The sequence below is a fragment of the Apiospora phragmitis genome, assembly GCF_038363925.1.
Source record: "Apiospora phragmitis strain CBS 135458 chromosome Unknown utg000006l:1.0-5683423.0:1.0-5690449.0, whole genome shotgun sequence".
NCBI classification, from domain to species: Eukaryota; Fungi; Ascomycota; class Sordariomycetes; order Amphisphaeriales; family Apiosporaceae; genus Apiospora; species Apiospora phragmitis.
In genome coordinates this window covers 3,937,830-3,958,620 of record NW_027117404.1, presented here as the reverse complement: position 1 = coordinate 3,958,620, position 20,791 = coordinate 3,937,830, and positions in this window count along the sequence as shown.

Here is a 20,791-nt window from a genome sequence, read left to right as displayed (position 1 = left end):
TATAAAGGGTATTTTAAGTATTTTGTACGCTAAGCGAATATAGGAATATAACCGCTTAAAAGAATATACTCGAATCGATTATATAAAGTGCGTTCTATTCGTTAATATAAATAACGTTTATAATAATTTTATGATTAAAGTCGTATTCGTTTTATAATAAAAATTTAAATCTTTATAATACCGGATCGTGCGCTTAGTATTAAGAATAAAACTTTTAGATATCGTCGAGAACAGTAGGATCAATGTCGTCGTAACCGGCGTTCTTTAAAAAAGTATAAAGCTTCTCCGTGCGAGGGTGTTTAAAACGTTAATAAAAGTATTAAAGCTATTCTTTAATAAAATATAACGTCGTTTTTATACGGCCGGTATTAAAAAACGAGTGTCCTTATTTCTTAATTATAAAGAGTATTTTATCGTTTTTTTGTATAATAAGATTAAAAATATTATTATAATACGCTTTAAGCCGGTCGGCGTTATATAATAAAAATAAAAAAGGGGTTATAATATTTAAGATATAATATTTTATTATTTTTAATAAATTCCGTATATTAATTATTTTAATTAATAAAATAAGCTTTAAGTTTCCGAACTTAATTTCGACGCTTTCTAAGGTTTAATCGATTTATACGTTTAAGTTTTCTCGTATATAGGCTTTTATTTAAAGCTTTTTAATTATTAAAAATAAGGCGGCGCCGGTATTTTAAAGCTCTTTTTAATAAGTTTAGCTATATAAGTTATTAAGGTTAGATTGGTCGACTTATATAATAATTTCCGAGTAGATATCCTCGTTAATAAGCCGGTAATAAAACGCGGCGTTTATTAAATAAGTAATACCTTATTATATATTTTTTAAATCGAAGTACTCGTATTTTTTTTCGTTATTTTTTAATTCTTCTTTATCCTTTTTTTAATTTTAAACGAACGTTTTATACTTATTTTAAAAAAAGGGGCCTTATTTAATATTATTACACGTTTAGAGATATTAGTTCCTTGTTCGAAACTATTCTTTGGCTAGGTGGTTTATTAATTAATAGCTTTATTTATAATAAATTCGGCAGGTTTTTTATTCAAACTTCCGGTTCTTGTATAGTAATCTTGGTCGAAAGGTGCCGGCGGGTCGCTAGATCTTTTTTTATCCTAATAGTCGGTTATTATATAATAATTTATTACCGTAGGCTGGTCGGTTTTTTTTTGTACGGTTATTTATAAACCGTTTATTAATTAAGTACGTATTTTTAACCGGGTTTCGATATAGTTCCTCCGTTAAATATTATTTTAATAATATTTAATTTGCTATTATATTTAGCGATACGTAAAGGTTTAAAAATAACGCTTCGTATATTAATTTTTAATTAATAAGAGTCGGTAAAAGTTCCGGAACTCCTCGATAGGCTCTTATTATTAAGGTATGGAGAGCGATCTCTTTTTCGAATCCTTTTCCGAGGGCTTGCTATATGAGCTGGACTTTATTTAGTAAGATTTTTAAGACCTCGATAAATTATTTTTTAGCGTTCTTACTTTTTATTCGTATAAAAGAGGTTATTATTTAATCCGTAAAATATTATGCGTAATTTATTATTATATTAAAATACGAGTTTATTAGATAATATATCTTATTTTATCTCTTTTCGAGTCCGATATAATTAAGATAGAATACCTCTATACGGCCGGAAAGAATATTTAAAAAGATTATATAGTATTGGTCTTTTAATATATCTAGCCGTCGGCATGTTTCGATAAATATCCGTACTTTATCGTAAAAGATGTCGTACGGTTTGCCGGTATAGTTTTTTTCCTTCCTTTACACCTTCGAGAAGGTGACGACCTTATTTTGATCGATTTTGCCGTTATAAATAGCTCGGCTTAGAGGGATATCGTATTCCGTAACGTACGCTGGACTAGATAATCGTGCCGTTTAGTCCGGCGGTATCGGAGTCGGAGAAGGAAAAGGGACGATGTTTTGCGACGTTTAGGTGCTTAGGAATCTAGGGTTAGACGTCGGGCTTAGAGTATCCCGTAGTATTACGAACGATTACTCCGTACGGAAACCAGGTGTTTCTTATTTAGGCGGCGGTTATTTAATTATTTATTTTAAGGAAGAGTGTAGAATATCCTTTTTTCGGGTTTCCGAAGTCGGTTTTACCGGTCGGTCCTATTAGTGTGTAAGAGCGGCCGGTAGTATTAATCGTGCGAGCTTACTTTTAAAGGATCCGCTTATCGGTATATTAATTCCGTTTCTTTCGAAGTAATAATAGAGCTTTTTTTAAAATATACGGTTAATTTAACCGAACTAATATTCGGTCTATCCTTCGAACTTTACATTAAACGCCTTTTAAAAGAACGTTCTTTTTATTTTTAATATATAATATTTTAAAAAGTATTAGAGAGAAAAGAAAGACTCGAATTATTAATAACTCGACCGAACTATCGAATAATTAAAAACAAACCTTATTATTTAAATCTACGAGGTCAAATTAACTTAGCCGAACTTTTATCGAGGGGACGTAGCTAAGGCGTTACGGTATAAATAACCCGATAGTTATTAACGCTAATCGCGCCGGACTCGCGTAGAACTAGTATCACCCGCGTAATAACGTCGCGGCGTATAACTAAACGCGGTAAACGCGTCTTAGTAGTGAAAATAGATCGAAAAGAGGTATTAAAAAAGGATTAAAGCATTTGGAGAAACTAATCGCTAATTTAGCGGCCTTTAAAAAGATCCGTAAAGAGATTTTTTAAATAATTAAGGAATTCCGAACCGAAGCGACCGAACTATAACCGCACTTCGATAATAATAATAATATACCGGTAACCCGCGGGGAATTATAAAAAATAGTCGGAAAAACCGTTACTTAAATTACGTAAAATTTTAAAGCTATATAAATTAAATCTTAAGCTTAAATTATATCCGCGCCGCGTAATAGTAATACCGTTACTTAATAATCGAAAGTTATTATCCTAGCTCGCCGAAACCGCGAAATAATAATTAAAAGCGTAAATTAATTTAATAATATTTAAAAAAAAGGTTAATAAATATTATATAAAGCGTTAATATAATAATTAAGTATAGCGAAACTATTATAATAAAGAAGTTATTTAGTAATAATATTATTTTTATTTTTAAAAACGAGGTAAATAAATATATAAAAAATAATAAATAAGTTTTAAACGCTTTTAAAAATAACGTATAACTTACTTATAAAAAGTTAATAATTATTACGAAAGGGATTTTAATAATAAAATTACGAGATATTTATAATCAAACTATATTATTATATAACTTATTTATAAATAAATATAACTTAAAATTTTTTTTAAAATATAAGCGTAACTTATTAAAAAACTTCGAAATACGTTACGCCTCCTTTATTTTATATACGAGCTCCGTTTAAGTTATAAAAGATTTATATAATAACGGCTTAATATAAGATTCCGAGATCTTTAATTACGAACCGTATAACGCTAACCTCCGTATTTAATAATATTATCGCTATTATAATTACGGCTACGTAATAAAATATTATTAGAAATAATAACGATACGGCTCTTACTCGATAATAATATATTTTAAAAGAGACTAAGCGTGCTTTTAAAAAGGATCACGAAATAAGAAACGTTATATTAATTATAATAAAGAATATATAACGTAGGATCGTAGCTACCCCGTAATAATTTAAAAGAAAAAGCGCGTAAAAGAAGTTTATACTTACCGGCTACGCTAGTTCGAAATCTATAATATTAATAATAGCTCGGTAGGAATAAGGCGTTTATTATTATTAACGACGCTCTTTATTAACGATAAAAAAGGGTATATAATAATTTTTTATAAAACAGGCCGCTTATAATTTAATTTAATAACGAGTAATTAAAATAAAGAGATACGTTTATAAAGCCGGTGCGGTACCGCCGTTCTTTTATTAATATAAAATATTATTATAATTTTATAATTATAAATTTATAAATAATATATTAAAACGTTATAATATTAAAAATAATAACGATATTTATTTTAATTAATTAAAAAAGTATAATATATTAATATTATAAAAAATATAAATAAATTTTTATATATAAACCGTATATTATTTAAAAATAATTAAATATTAAATAATATATAACGAAGGCCGAACGGTTATTTATATATATAAACGCCTCGATATTGCTAAATTAAAAATTAAAGCAGGCCCCGATTAGGCTGCCGTTACGATACCGATGGAAAGAAGTGGCCGTTTTACCGTATAATTTATATACTCGCCGATCTAGGAAACTTCCCGGTAGCGAAGCCTTTTAAACGACCTCGATACGACCTTATACCTTAGGCGATACTTGCTCGTTAGAGATTTTAATATATATTATCCGCTTTAAAACGTACATAGTAAGAAATTGTACGAAATAAATAACCTTCTTACTTTTACGGATTAATAAAACTTAAAACTAGTTATATTATACGGAGAAATTATAAAACGACGCTACGAATAAAAAAAAATTATATTAAACCTAGCTTAAATAATACGAGGAATAATAATTTTATATAAGAGAAACCTTAACTTAGAAGGTTTTAATTATAAAACGTAAATTATTCGCGTCGAATTAGAAATTAACTCGTTATGAGGTAGTAAAGCGAAAGTAAAGGAATAAAACTAGACGATATTAAATAAAAGGTAAGCGCGAGCGGAAGCCGGAGTACGTTTAACCGATATTATTAAATTAATAAGCTTAGAAGAGTTAAATTAAATTATTAATAATTTTATAAATACTTTATAAAAAATTACCGATATAATAGCGTTAAAAAAACCCTTTATATTAATAAAGGTACGTTTTAATAATAATTACTAGGCAGTTCGATTATAAAAACCTCAAGTCAGCCGTAACTAAAGTAATTAGCGAATGCGACCTCTATAACAAGGCTAAGGCTAATAGATACCGGCTATACGAAGAGTTGTAACTAATTCCACTATTAAATAAGGCGTGGAAAATAATCGTACTCGATTTTATAATTAAGCTACCCTTATTAAAAGAACTCTTAACTAAGGTTAGCTACGATAATATTTTAATAATTATAAATAAACTTATAAAGTATACTTATTTCTTATTATATAAAGATTTTAGTAATATTAATAACCTAGCTTATACGTTTTTACGAATAATCGTTAGCTATTATAGGCTGCCCGAAACGATTATTTTTTAACCGAGATAAGCTATTCACCGCTAAGTTTTAGAAATCGCTTATAACGTAACTCGGCGTAGAATATAAGCTATTTACGGCTTATTACCTTTAAACGAATAAATAAACCGAGCGAATAAACTAGACTTTAAAGTAATATTTATATTACTATATTAATTATAAATAAGATAAATAGGTAACGTTATTACTTATAACGTAATTTATATATAATAGCGCCTATAACGAAATAACGCGTATTTTATTATTTCGAACAAATTATAAATATAATTTAGAAATTATTTAAACATTTTTAAATAGAGAATTAATACTTATCGCGACTATATAAATCGAAAAATTTAATAAATACTTAGAAAATATTATTAAAGCTTTTTAAGCGTTTAAGGCGCGACCGTAAATAGATCGGGAAGATCCGGAAAGAAGGAGAAGTTTATAATATTTTAATTGACCATGCCGAAACCCTTACGCGATTACACGGCCATAACAGCCTCCGATTCCCGGCGCTCTTACTCCTTTAACTCGTTTAAAGAGCGAAGGCCACGCTATATTAGCTTAATATCTTAAAAACGAGCTATTTCTTTTTATTTATATAAACGAATTAAACGAGTAATAGCTTCGTTTATTTCCTTTTAATACCGTTTTTAAAGCTTAAAAAACCGCTCTTCGGCTAGAACCTCCTTATAATTAAGGCGACGATACTCTTTTTAAATCTATTTAAAAGAATAGAGAGAGACGCCTAACTTATTATAAACTAAGGCCGAACGAGTATATTTTTAATACTTTTCGACGCCTTTTATTATAATATATTTCTACTTTTTAAAAGCGTAACGAAATACGGTATAACTTTAAAACTAAACTTATTAAAGAACGAAATAAAATAATAGCGACGAGCCGTAAAAACTTTTAATAAAAAATAACGTTTTTTAATATAATTAAATATTAAAATAAATATATAATATAAAAAAGTAAAAAAAAAGAGGGAAACTTATTAAACTTAATATAACGGTACGTATTAAATACTTATAATAATTACTTTAAAAATAAAATAAATAAGGGAGAAAGGATAGTATTACGAACAGGCCTAACTTATACGACTAGCCTTACCCCGGAAACGGCGCTAGGATAACCCGAGGCGCTTATTAACTTAACTAGCCACACTAATTACGAAAGCTACCCTACGAGCCCCTCTAATAGCGAGACCCGTTTATTAATAAAAAACTATTAAAACTATTAGAGTCCACTAATTACGATAATTAATACCACGATAACCGAAAGTAGCATAGCTACCCTAAACTAGCACTTAAGGGACAGTACGAGATAGATAGCTAGGAAAGGATAACTATAATGAAATAATATTCGGTCACGTGAAAATACGAGATAAGAACGCCGCGTAGTGAAGTTTTAACGAGTTATTTAATAATATTTAATTAAGTAATATTAAATAATATTAAATAATATTAAGAAATATTAATCACGATTAAATAGCCGCGAAATAGTATTTATATTAATAAAGGAAGGATTAAATATATAAACAATAAACGTTCTTTATATATCTTATATAAACGAATATTTTATTTTTTTATACCTTTTTTAATAAAATATTGATTAATTTTATTATAATATATTTAATATATTAAAATTAATCGGAATTTTTATTTTTAAATATTTCTATATTATTTTAATAAGTACGCGTATTATACCCGGGCTCTCCGTAAATTCTATAACGTTATAAGCGTGTCCTAAACGTCCTCGTATAATTACTCCTCCGACGCGATTCGTTTTATAATTATTTATTAATATTTTTTTAAAACTATAAGTTTTTTTTAATTTATATATAAAGTGATCCTTTATTTTATAGCCGTTTTTTTCGTATAGCGGCGCCGGCTAAATATTTTATTTACTTTTTAAAGTGTCGCGTTTTTATTTTTTAAAAAAGTAACTCGGTATATAATATATATTATAACCTTTACGATTTAATTAAAACTAATTAAAATAAACGTTAAAAAGTTATTTTAATACTATATAATACGGTTTCGAACGTATTCGGTTTAAGATTAAATCTTAATCGGGTTATTTAAAGTTTTTAATTTTTAAAGAATAAATAAGCCGGAAAACGTTCCCGGAAGTATTAAAATATATAGCTTTATATCTAACTATAAAATAATATATTCCGGATTATACGGAACGAGTCCTATTTTTCGAAAGCCTCCTCGTATATTCGAAATAATGAAAGTCGCCTAGAACGCTTTTAAAAACGCTGGTAAGAAGTTTTTTTTAAAATGTAAGTAATATGCGCCCGTATAAAATATTTAATTTCTTTTTTATACGCCTTTTTTAATATATAAAAATAATTAATATTAAAAGGTTCGAATTTATACGATAAATAAAAAGGTATATAAAGTATAATAATCGAGTTTTCTTTATAATAGAGTTTAAAAGTTATCGAGTAATAACTTTCGTAGCCATCCAGGATTAAAAAGCGATAATAACCCTTCGTACGAGACCTAATATATTAATTAAAGTGTCGAATCTAGTCCTCGCCTCTTTTATTTATAATCCAGCTATTTTTAATAATTACGATCACCTAATCCTTCGGTAATAGGTTATTTTCGTACCAGGAAAAGAGGTGCGTTTTCCCGGTAAAAATAATATACGGAGGGATGGCGTAACCGTGTAATTTAATACTTTAAATAATTATAACCTATTCCCGGTTCTCTTACTATATTGCCTTAGGCTTTTTATATCGATCGGAAGTGGTTATAACTATTTCGGACGAAATTTAACCTATAAGAAAGCCGGTTTTATCGAAGTTATAAATATCCTCCTTTTAAATCTCGTATTTATAAATTATATTCCGTATAAAAGTAAACTACGCGTAATATATGTCGAGATCTTTATAAAAAACTCTTTAATAATCGATTCTTCGGTTAAAACGCGTCCGGAGGTCTGGTTATTATCGTATAAAGTTAGAGGCTTAATTAACGCCGATACATCCTGCGTCGCGTAAATTAAATAATCGATTCATTATATCTTTTATATTACTTAGCCGGGGAGGAAACGATCGCGTATTTAAATTAATAATATATTAAATAATCGTATCTTTTTTAAAATTTAAAAGCTTTTAAAAATTCGTAAATATTTCGTATCGTATAGGTTAATTATTTCGTTTATATTATAAAGTTTTTAATAAGACGTAAAAAATTAATGCAGCTCTTTATACGCTTAAAATTAGTCTTCTTAAAGCGCTTAAAACGCTAAAATTATATTACTCTCTTTTTAAAGTTATAATATTTTCGGACGTAAAAAAATATAAAAAAAGGTTAAGGCTATAAAGAAATTTATAAAAATAAGACATTCGCTTATATAAGATATTCGCTTATAGGATACGTTATTCTTTATTTTAATAATTAATTTAAATATTAATCTAACTTATTAATAAAATAAACAGCTTTAATAACTTTATTATAAATTATAACGAACGTTATCCGGGTTTTAAAAGAAACCTAGTAAGACGTACTAGGGTTTATATTAATAATATGAAAGAGTATTTAAACGTGCGATAGAAGTCGCTTTTATTAATATAATAAGTAATAGCTCGTAAGAATAAGAGATAATTAAGGTACGTAGATTTTAAAAATATTTATAATAGTTTTATTAAAGCTGTTTATTTTATTAATAAGTTAAGATTAATATTTAAATTAATTATTAAAATAAAGAGTATTTATATAAAATATATAGGGAACGTTCGTCTTTATATATTTAATCTCCTCTTTTACTGATCTGTTAGATCACTTAGCTCACCTTCGTATTCTAATGATCCGGGTGATCCCCTCGTTAGTTAGATCACCGGCTCACTTCGTCGTTTTTAGTAATCCTTATAATCCCTCACGTGACGTTATTTTTACTGCTCTTTTAGGTCGTGTCCCGCCTGTTATTATTCGGGATACCGTCGTTATAGTCGCCGTACGCTTTTATAATATAGGTGCGTTTATATTAGTATAATTAGTAGCGCGGTCGGTAGCCGTAATATCGTAGCTTAGGCGGGGTATTATAAATCCGGCCCGGTAATTTATAGGTTTTAGCCGTATAATTAGGTTAGGTTATAATATTACTTTCCTTTTTTTAGTTATTTTATCCCCGAAGCGCTAGGTTTTTTTAAATACCTTTTACCCGCTTATTATATTAAGGCCTGGTAAGTCCTTCCTTTCTTTCGTTATATTTTTATTATAATATTTACTTATTATATTAAGTCGAGTTAAAAAATTTATTCCTTGTATAAAGTCTAAGAAAACCGAATAGCGTTATAACTTAGTTATTTTTTTTAACGAATTTAGTTTCGAAGCTATACTGTGCTCTTTTTATTTAAAGAAGGGGTGGTAGATTAGAACGCGATAAACTTTAACCTCGTTCTTTTTTAAACTCCTATAATTCTTCCGCGGCGTTTACTAAGTACTTCCTAGGTTTTTAGGTATTATTTTTTAATAGGTAACCTTTTTATTAAACGAGGTATTAAAAGCTTCGTTTTTTATTATTATTAATAATTTCGTTAATTTTATACTCGTACTAATTTGTTTCGATTTTTAGCTACGTATTGATTAAGGTTCCTTCGGCCGCTGGCTCGAGTAATAAAATATAAAATATAAGGTGTATCCGTATTGTTTTAAATAGTAATAATCGGTAATTAGTTTTTAAAATAATTTTTATAATTTTAAATAGTTTTATTTTTTTAAAGTTTAATTTATTACTTAATCGTTTTATTTTAATATTTCGTCGTAATAAGTAAACCTTTTCTTTTTTTTTAAAGGTTAGTCCTTTTAATTTTATCCGGTCGGCGTGTCTTTTTATTCGTTATTAGAAGAAGGTGAGGTTTTATTATAATATAATTTAAAATTCCTTTAGTTTTTTAATTTATATAGTCGCGATTAGTATTAGTTCTCTTTCTAGGGGTTTCTTAGTGACCTCCGGGTTATACTCGTAATTTGTTCGGAATAGTAAAATGCGTGTAGTTTCGTTATTTACGCTATTATAAGTAAAGTAAGTTATAAGTAATAGTTATACTTAATTATTTTATTCGTAATTAATATAGTAACGTAAGTATTATTTTAAAGTTTAGTTTATTTACTCGGTTTATTCGTTCGTTTAGAGGTAGTAAGCCGTAGATAGTTTATATTTAATATTAAGTTATATTATAAGCGACTTTTAAAATTTAGCTGTAAATAGTTTATTTTTATTAGAAATAATCGTTTCGGGTAGCCCGTATTAGTTAATAATTATTCGAAGAAATATATACGCTAAGTTATTAATATCGTTAAATTCTTTATACGGTAAGAAATAAGTGTATTTCGTAAGCTTATCCGTAATTATTAAGATACTGTCGTAACTAACCTTAGTTAGGGGTTTTTTTAATAAAGGTAGTTTAATAACGAAGTTAAGTATAATAGTTTTTTATATTTTATTTAATAGTAGGATCGGCTGTAGTTTTTTATATAGTTAGTGTCGAGTAGCTTTAGTTTTATTATAAAGGTTATATTTACTGATTATTTTAGTTATAATTAGTTTAAGGTTTTTATAATTAAATTATTTAATAATCCGTTTTTAGGTTTTAAATACTCCTTAATATTTATATATAGAATATTTATAGAATTCTTTAATAAAGTCTTCGCGATACCGCTTAAGGATATAGATCTTATTTCGGTAAAAGGTAAGACCGTCGTGGTTTTTAAAATGATCCCTCGGGTAGTTCGCGGGGTTAAGGGTTTAGTTAAATTACCGAAACTTAATAACTTAATTATTATTATATTAGACGTGGTTCGTAGCGTTTAATTATTTCGACGGTATAAGGTTATTGTTTTAGTTATAAGTAAAGATAGTCCGCGTTTTAAGCGAAACCTCTTCCTAGTAGTTCGGTTATTAGCTTAATATGTCGACGCGACCGTTTTCGTTACTTTTTTAATAAATAATAATGAGGTTAAATTTTAATAAGAATTTAAACTATTATATTTATTATTTATTTAGTTTTTTAATAATAATAAACGTTATAAGGTTTTTATAATCGGTATAAATTTTAATTAGTTTTATTATTTCGTTAAAATAATATTTTTATTTTTTATAAACTTTAATAATAATTATTAATTTTTTATTATAGATTTAATAATTAAGCTCTAATTTATTAAGCTTTTTTAAAAAGAATACGACCGGGTGTGATTTTCCGTTATCGTTTTATTAATTAAGTTATCCTTTAATCGTATAGTTCGATACGTCGGTTTCGATTTTAAAGGGCTTAGACGGGTTTATTACGCGAAGTATTAGTTCGTTAAAAATTTATTTTTTAATATCGTAAAAAGCATTATTTTTTTTATTTATTAAAATAGTTTGTCCTTTTTTATTAGGCTTATTAAAAGTATCGTTATTTTATTAAATCCGTAAATAAAAATCTGATAATAATTAATTAATTTTAAGAAAGATTTAACTTTTATAACGCTTATAAGCGTAAGTTATTCTTTAATTGTTAAGATTTTCGAAGGTTTTATTTAAATTTCGCTTAAAAATATCACGTATTTTATAAAAATAACGGATCGTTAATAGAATTCGTTTTTTTCTAAGTTAATTAATAAGTTAGCGTTTTATAGCTTTTAAAGTATTAGTTTTACGTACTTTCGGTATTACTCGTCGTTTTCGAAATAAATAAGGATATTATCGAGGTATATTATAATAAACTTATTAAGATATTTTCGTAAGATATAATTAATTATAAATTAAAAGTTAGTTAATATATTAATTAAGTTAAACGGTATAGCTTAATATTCGAAATAATTATACTTAATTTGAAACGCGGTTTTCTATTTTTTTCCCTTTTTTAATTTAGATTAAGTTATATATATTAAAGAGGTCGAGTATTATAAAGATTTTGGCGTATAGTAATTTATTTCGTAAATCGCTGATTAAAAGTAAGGGGTATCGGTTTTTAATAATAATTTCGTTAAGTTTTCGGTAATCGATATATATACGTTATTTAGGTTTCCCGTTTTTACTCTTTTTTAGGACGAAGAGGATAAAGAAGCTTGTTAGTAATATGGATGATTATATAACTCTTTTTTTGAGATTTTTTATAATATACTTTTTTAAAGCTTACTCGTATTCTTAGTTAAGTTTATATATAGGTATAAATAGGGGTTCTTTTTTATTTTTAAAAGGTATTTTCTAATCTTATTATATATAAAGCGGTAAGCCTATTTTTAATTTCTTATTAAAACGTGTTTCGAATTACCGGTATTTTTTTAATATAGTTATTATAACGTTTAGCTTAGGTTTTTTAATAATAATATATACTTTAAAGACTTTAAGTTTATTAAGGGGTTATTTTTTAAACCGTTACTTATTGATTAAACCTTTTTTTAGTATATTTTACTAAAGTTAGCTTGTTTTTTAATTAATTTTAAAAGTATTTACCCGTAATTAAAATATTTTTAAAATTATATCGTATTTTATAACGTCCGTAATATTATACGTAATTCGTTTATAACGTTTTTTAATATTAACCGGAAGGTTCGTAACTTTTTTCTATACTTCTTTATTGTTATAAGTTATAAATCTTTTATTGACGGTTTTAAATTAATATAGGGCGTTTTTCTCTTATTATTCGAATTTAAAGTAATTAATGATTCGTAATAAAATATAGTTTTTTTACGCTCCGTTATTGAGTAACGCTTTAATATAAACTCTTTTTATACTTATTATTAATATAATATATTTATAAATAGCTCGATTATCTATTATTTAATATAGGGACTTATTTTAATCCGTTTATTATTATCTTTTTATAATAAGTAGCGTCCGTTTTTCGAACGCTGCTCTTATAAGTAATTAATAATTTCTTATAATCGATCTTTATATCGTTGTTATTATTTCTTCCGTTCTTTATGGGGCGCTTTTTAATATATTAATAGGGGTGTTTTTATACTCCTCCCCGTACGAAGTACTATCCTTAATATTTAAAATTCGGGTTTTTCGAGTAATTCGAAAGTTTACTAAGTTCGTAATAATTTATAAACGTTTTATAAACTTTTTAATATATTAAAGGGGTTTTTTTATCGGGTATATATTTATATATTTTAAAAGCGTTAAGCGCTTTTTTTTAAACGTTTATAGGCTCGCGATTTTTCTTAGGTGTATTTAAGGTATTAGTTTTCGAAATATTTCTTTTAATTTCGTTTTTTTAAGTAATATTATTATAATTATCGTAAGTTTTTTTATATTAGTAGGTACGCGCGTTATTTATTAAGGATTAACGTTTAAATTTTTAATAATATAATTTAGGTGTGGTTACGTAATAGGTTATTTACCGATCTTTCGAGGAAATTATTTATATTTAAGTTTCTTTACGAAGTGTTTTATATAAATATTATATACGTACGAGATTTATAAGAGTATGAAGTATTTTTTATACGTAGGGGAAATTTATAAGTTGTTTTTTACGGCGTAATTACCGTAGATTTTTTAATTAAACTTAGCCGTAATAAGTATTTAACGTAGGTGTTTCGAGTTAGGGTAAAAATATTAAGGATAATTAATTATTTATCGGTTTTTAAGTTTTTAAATTTAGCGATCTTATATATTAATTTGTTTATTTATATATTTATTAAGGGTTTATAGTTTATAAATTATTTTAATTAATTTATAATATTATTTATTAAATTATTATTTTTGTTATAAAAAAAGGGTCGTTTTTTCTGTATTATTATAACGCTTCGGTTATAGTTTTTCTTACTTTTCGGGGTTTTAAGGAACTATTTAGTACCTTTTTTATCCGTTAAGTATAAAATATATTTATTATTATAATAAATTATTTAAAATAAGTTATTATATTTAATAATAACGCTATTATTTTTAATAATTATTATAAAGGTATTTTTTATTTTAATAGTATTAACGTGTTGTTTATTTAAAATTCGTCGGAAATCTTTTTTTAATATTTAATATTTTTAAACGTAATATCTTAGTTTTTAATAATTATAATAAGTGCCGCGTAACTTTTTATTTTATTTACTATATTTAATAATATTAAAATTTATAAGTTTATTATAATAATTATATACCGTAATATTTTTAAGCGGTATATAATTATATTAATATAATTACTCCGTATTAATTTAAATTTAATTAATTTATTATTAAAATTTATTTTATTTTTTATAATATCGTTTATATATATAAGTATTAATTTTAATAATGAGCTTTATATATAAAAAAAAGTTATTAAGGGCGTTAAGCTGGCTAAGTTCGTTTTTAATATTATTTTTTAATTCTCGGTAATATATTATAATTTTTCTAGTTTTAATATAATTTAGTCGAGTTATAATATATTAAAACTTAGTTATGTAAAAAGCGGTTAATCCTTTTTATTTAAAGGTTTTAAGTTTTTTTTCTGCCTGTCGTTTTTTATCGGGGTTTTAAAAGAGTAATTTAAAGGCTTATTTAAAGCCGTTATAGCTTTTAAAGATGCGTTATACCTTTGTGCGGTATAGTTTAATTTATTAATTATTTTTTACGAGTTTGTTTAAATAGGGTTTAAATTAAACGAGTATTTTATTTTTAAAGAACGAGGCGGCGTAGATAATTTATTAAGTAGCGTTTTAAAATATTTTTTTATAGAATTATTAATAAGTTTTAATTTAAATAAAAAAGTTTTAAAAGTTTCCGCTTATTTCGTTAAAAGGTATTAATGTATTAATCTTTATATTTTTTTTAATATAATAAAGTTTTAAATAATATTAATAATTATATAAAAAAAACGTATTTTTTTACGTAACTTATTAATATTATAAATTATTTATTTTAAAGTATTTTTAATTAAAAGTTCGTTACGCTTTTTTTTGAACTTAATATAATAATATTAATAATTAGCGCTTTTTTATTTAAATTTTTTAATTCGTTTAACTAGTGTTTATTGGGTAGGTTCGTTATTGTTATCGTTATTATCGACGTTTATAGTAAGGTCCCGTTAAGAGGTGCTAGGGGTGGCGATAGGAGTCTTTTTTTATTAGGCGGTGTTATTAGGGTTAAGTATAGATATAATTTTTATGGTATTATTACTTAAGGGTTTAAGTAGTGATTCGTAAGAATAAAAGTAATTAAAACATAACGAACGTTATTTAAGTTTTAAAAAAAACTTAATAAAACGTATTAAAGTTTATATTAATAATATAAAAAAGTATTTAAACGTGTAATAAAAATCGCTTTTATTAATATAATAAGTAATAACTTATAAAAATAAGAAATAATTAAAGTGTATAAATTTTAAAAATATTTATAATAGTTTTATTAAAATTATTTATTTTATTAATAAATTAAGATTAGTATTTAAATTAATTATTAAAATAAAAAATATTTATATAAAATATATAAAAAATATTTATTATTATATATTTAATTTCTTTTTTTATTAATTTATTAAATTATTTAATTTATTTTTATATTTTAATAATCCGGGTAATCCCCTCGTTAATTAAATTACTGGCTCACTTCGTCGTTTTTAATGATCCCCGTGATCCCTTACGTGACATTATTTTTATTACTTTTTTAAGTTATATCCCGCCTGTTATTATTCGAGATACCGTTATTATAATCGCCGTGCGCTTTTATAATATAAGTGCGTTTATATTAATATAATTAGTAGCGCGGTCGGTAACCGTAATATTATAGCTTAGGCGGGGTATTATAAATCCGGCCCGGTAATTTATAGGTTTTAGCCGTATAATTAGGTTAGGTTGTAATATAAATATCTTTAAGTCTAGGCACTTTAATTACCTTTATTTTTACGGCTATTACATATTATATTAATAAAAGCGGACTTTTATCGCACGTTTAAATACTTTCTCGTATTATTAAACATAAACCTTAGTACGTCCTACTAGGTTTCTTTTAAAACCTAGATAGCGTTCGTTACACGGCGTAAATAACTCGTTAAGTAGCGTTTTAAAACGTTTTTTTATAAAACCGTTAACAAGTTTTAATTCAAACGAGGAAGCTTTAAAAATTCCCGCTCATTTTATTAAATAATATTAATATATTAATCTTTATATTTTTTTTAAATATAATAAAGTTTTAAATAATATTAATAATTATATAAAGGAGACGTATTTTTTCGCGTAGTTTATCGATATTATAAAATATTTATCCCGAGGTGCCCTTAGCGAAGAGCTCGTTACGCTTTTTTAAGTTTAGCGTAATAATATTAATAATTAGCGTTTTTTATTTAAATCTTTTAATTCGCTTAATTAGCGCTTACGGCTTAAAATTATTATTATTATCGTTGCTATCGATATTTATAACGAGGTTTCGTTAGGAGGTATTAAAAGTAGCGATAAAAGTCTTTCCTTATCGGATAATATTATTAGGTTTAAGTATAAATATAGTTTTATAAGGGTTATTATTCGAAGGTTTAAGTAATAACTCGTAAAAATAAAAGTAATTAAAATATAACGAACGCTATTCGAGTTTTAAAAAAAACCTAATAAAACGTATTAAAGTTTATATTAATAATATAAGAGAATATTTAAACGTATAATAAAAGTAACGCTTTTATCGATATAATATATAATAGCCGAGTATTACGACCTGACCTAATCATGCGGTTAAGACCTATAAAACCACCGGGCCGGATTTATAATACCCCGCTTAAAATATGATGTCACGGCTACCGACCGCGTCGCTAATTATACTAATATAAGCGCACTAATATTATAAAAGCGTACGGCGATCACGACGATAATATCTTAAATTATAGCAGGCTAGACACGGCTTAAGGAAGTAGTAAGAATAATGTCACGTAATAGATCATAGGGATCATTAAAAATAACGAAGTGAGTCGGTAATTTAATTAATAAAGGGATTATTTAGATTATTAAAATATAAAAGTAAGCTAAATAATTTAATTAATTAATAAAAAAAAATTAAATATATAATAACGAACGTTTTTTATATATTTTATATAAATATTTTTTATTTTAATAATTAATTTAAATATTAATCTTAATTTATTAATAAAATAAATAGTTTTAATAAAATTATTACTTATTATATTAATAAAAATAACTTTTATTATATATTTAAATATTTTTTTAAGTTTTTTTTAAAACTTAAATAATATTCGTTATATTTTAATTACTTTTATTTTTACGAGTTATTATTTAAACTTTTAAGTAATAATATTATAAAAACTATATTTATACTTAGCTTTAATAATACCGTCTGATAAGGAAAGACTTTTACCGCTACTCTTAATACCTTTTAACGGGACCTTATTATAAATATCGATAATAATAATAATAATAACGAGTTTATATAATAAATATCAATTAAACGAATGAAAAAATTCGAATAAAAAAGCGTTAATTATTGATATTATTATATTAAATTCGAAAAAAGCGTAACGAGCTCTTAATTAAAAATATTTTAAAATAAATACTTTATAATATTAATAAATTATATAAAAAAGTACGTTTTTTTTATATAATTATTAATATTATTTAAACCTTTATTATATTAAAAAAAAGTATAAAGATTAATACGTTAACCTTTTTTAATAAAATAAACGGAAACCTTTAAAACTTCTTTATTTAAATTAAAACCTATTAATAATTTTATAAAAAAAACGTTTTAAAACGCTACTTAATAAGTTATTTATACCGCCTCGTTTTTTAAAAATAAAATATTCGTTTAGTTTAAACCTTATTTAAATAAACTTATAAAAAACGATTAATAAATTAAGCTATACCGTATAAAGGTATAATATATTTTTAAAAGTTACGACGGCTTCGAATAAACTTTTAAATCATTTTTTCAAAACCCCGACGAAAAGCGATAGGCGGAAAGGGAGCTTAAAACCTTTAAATAAAAAGGATTAGCCGCCTCCTATATAGCCGAGTTCCGGCGTATTATAACTCGATTAAATTATACCGAAGCTACGAAAATTATAATATATTATCGAGAATTAAAAAATAATATTAAAAACGAACTAAGCCGGCTTAACGCCCTTAATAATTTCTTTTCGTATATAAAATTTATTATTAAAATTAATACTTATATATATAAATAACGCAGCGAAAAGTAAAGCGAACTTTAATAATAAACTAATTAAATTTAAATTAATACGAAACGATTATATTAATATAATTATATACTGTTTAAAAGTATTACGGTATATAATTATTATAATAAACTTATAAATTTTAATATTATTAAATATAATAAATAAAATAAAAAACTACGCGGTATTTATTATAATTATTAAAAATTAAAATATTATATTTGAAAATATTAAATATTAAAAAAAAAACTTTTAACGAGTTTTAAAAAAACGATACGTTAATATTATTAAAATAAAAAACACTTTTATAATAATTATTAAAAATAATAATATTATTATTAAATATAATAGTTTATTTTAAACGGTTTATTATAATAATAAGTATATTTTTTATTTAATAAATAAAAAAAGTACCGAATAATTCTTTAAATTTTCGAAAAATAAAGAGGATTATAATTAAAGCGTCGCGATAATACGAAAGGAATAACCCCTTTTTTATAATAAAAATAATAATTTAATAAATAATTAATAAATTATGAATATTTAATAAGTATATTAATAAACGAACTAATAAACGAGATCGTTAAATTTAAAAACTTTAAAACTAACGAGTAATTAGCTATTTTTAATATTTTTTACCCCGACTCGAAATATTTATATTAAATACTTATTATGGCCGGATTTAATTAAAAAATTTATAATAACTATATAATAAAAAACTATTTATAAATCTTTTTTATATACGAAAAATACTTTACGTTCTTATAAATTTCATATATGTATAACGTTTATATAGAACACTTTGCGAAGAAGTTTGAATACGAATAATTTCCTTAAAAAATCGGTAAGTAATTTATTATGTAACCATACCCGGATTATATTATTAAAAAAATCTGAACGTTAATTTTAAACGGACGACGCGCGTATTTATTAATATAGAAAAATTTACGATAATTACGATAATATTATTTAAAAGAACGAAATTAAAAGGAATATTTCGAAAATTAATATTTTAAGTATACTTAAAAAAAATCGCGAGCTTATAAACGTTTAAAAAAAAACGCTTAATATTTTTAAAACGCGTAAATATATACCTAATAAAAGAACCTTTTTATTATATTAAAAAATTTATAAAACGTTTATAAATTACCGCGAATTTAATAAATCTTCGAATTATTAAAAAAACCTGAACTTTAAATATTAAGGATAATACTTCGTATAAGGAAAAATATAAAAACACCTTTATTAGTATATTAAAAAGCGCCTTATAAAGAATAGAAAGAATAATGACGATAATACGAGGATCGATCGTAAAATATTATTAATAACTTATAAACGTAGCGTTTAAAAAATAAACGCCGCTTATTATAAAAAAATAATAATAAGCGGATTAAAATAGGTCTTTATATTAAATAATAAATAATTAAGTTATTTATAAGTATATTATATTAATACTAAGCGTAAAAAGAGTTTATATTAAAGCGTTACTTAATAGCGGAATATAAAAAAACTATATTTTATTATAAATCGTTAATTATTTTAAATTTGAATAATAATAAAAAAACGCCCTATACTGATTTAAAACTATTAATAAAGGATTTATAACTTATAATAATAAAAAAATACGAAAAGAAGTCGTAAACTTTTTAATTAATATTAAAAAACGTTATAAATAAATTACGTATAATATTACGAACGTTATAAAATATAATATAATTTTAAAAATACTTTAATTACGGGTACATAATTTTAAAATTAATTAAAAAATAAGTTAATTTTAATTAAATTTATTAAAAAAAGGTTTAATTAATAAATAGCGGTTTAAAAAATAATTTTTTAATAAATTTAAAGTTTTTAAAGTATATATTATTATTAAAAAACTTAAGCCGAACGTTATAACGATTATATTAAAAAAGTATCGGTAATTCGAAATATTTTTTAATAAGAAATTAAAAATAAGTTTACCGCTTTATATACGGTAAAATTATAAAATACCTTTTAAAAATAAAAAGGAACCCTTATTTATATTTATATATAAACTTAACTAGGAGTATGAACAAGCTTTAAAGGAGTATATTATAAAAAATTTCGAGAAAAGAGTTATTCGACTATTTATATTACTAGTAGGCTTCCTTATCCTTTTCGTTTTAAAAAAGAGTAAGGACGGGAAACTTAAATAGCGTATATATATCGATTATTAAAAGCTTAACGAAATTATTATTAAGAACCGATACCTCTTATTTTTAATCGGCGATTTATAAAATAAACTATTATATATTAAAATTTTTATAATACTCGACCTCATTAACGTATATAACTTAATCCGAATTAAAAAAAGAGAGGAGTAGAAAACCGTGTTCCGGATTAAGTACGGTTATTTTAAATATTAAACTATACCGTTTAATTTAATTAATATATTAACTAATTTTTAAATTATAATTAATTATATTTTATAAAAATATCTCGATAAGTTTATTATAAGATATTTTAATAATATCTTTATTTATTCCGAGAATAATAAA